This window comes from Tursiops truncatus, chromosome 9, assembly GCF_011762595.2.
Source record: "Tursiops truncatus isolate mTurTru1 chromosome 9, mTurTru1.mat.Y, whole genome shotgun sequence".
Taxonomy (NCBI): Eukaryota; Metazoa; Chordata; class Mammalia; order Artiodactyla; family Delphinidae; genus Tursiops; species Tursiops truncatus.
Window position 1 is genome coordinate 67,124,743 of NC_047042.1, and position 1,059 is coordinate 67,125,801.

Below are 1,059 nucleotides of genomic sequence, written 5' to 3' on the forward strand. Positions count from 1 at the left end.
ATAGATTTTAGAGGAGCCTGGTTAAAATAACCTTTATAATAATGCAGAAAAAATAATTATGTGAACCAGATTACAGAGTGTAACAGTTAGAACATTAGGTAATTAAGAATTTTGCAGGCATTTAAAAATAGAGTTTAATATATATGGAATCTAAAAAAAAAGAAAAGAAAAAATGGTTCTGGAATCTAAAAAAAAGAAAAGGAAAAATGGTTCTGATGAACCTAGGGGCAGGACAGGAATAAAGATGCAGGCATAGAGAATGGACTTGAGGACACAGGGATGGAGAAGGGTAAGCTGTGATGAAATGAGGGAGTAGCACTGACATATATACACTACCAAATGTAAAATAGATAGCTAATGGGAAGCAGCCGCATAGCACAGGGAGATCAGCTCGGTGCTTTGTGACCACCTAGAGGGGTGGGATAGGGAGGGTGGGAGGGAGACACAAGAGGGAGGAGATACAAGGATATATGTATATGTATAGCTGATTCACTTTGTTATAAAGCAGAAGCTAACACAGCATTGTAAAGCAATTATACTCCAGTAAAGATGTTAAAAAAAATAAAAAACGAAAAATAATAAAAATAGAGTTTACAAGGACGAAATGGCATAATTGAAAACAGGTTATGATATAACATTAAGTTTTTAAAAGCAGTGTACTGAATCATTTATATTATATATTACTAAGTGAAAAAAGAAACCTCCTATAAAACTCTATATTTAGGAAAGAAAAGGAGTAGTAGAAATATTACATAGCATTTTACCTATTACATAGTAAAATCACAAGCGATTGTATTTCTTGCTGTTTTCCTGTACTTTCCGAATTTTATTTGATAGCATTATTTTTATTATGAGAAAACAAACTTTTAAAGTTTTTTAGAACCTAGAATAAATAGTATTTGATATTAGTGAATAAATATGAAGCAGGGGATTAGGTTAACTCTTGGGACTGGGATGAATAACTAATCTAAAACGTACTGAGGGTAAAGCAGCTCTGTGAGAGAAAATATTGTGTTTATATATGAACCTTTTGAATTTGAAATACTTGAGGGATACTTA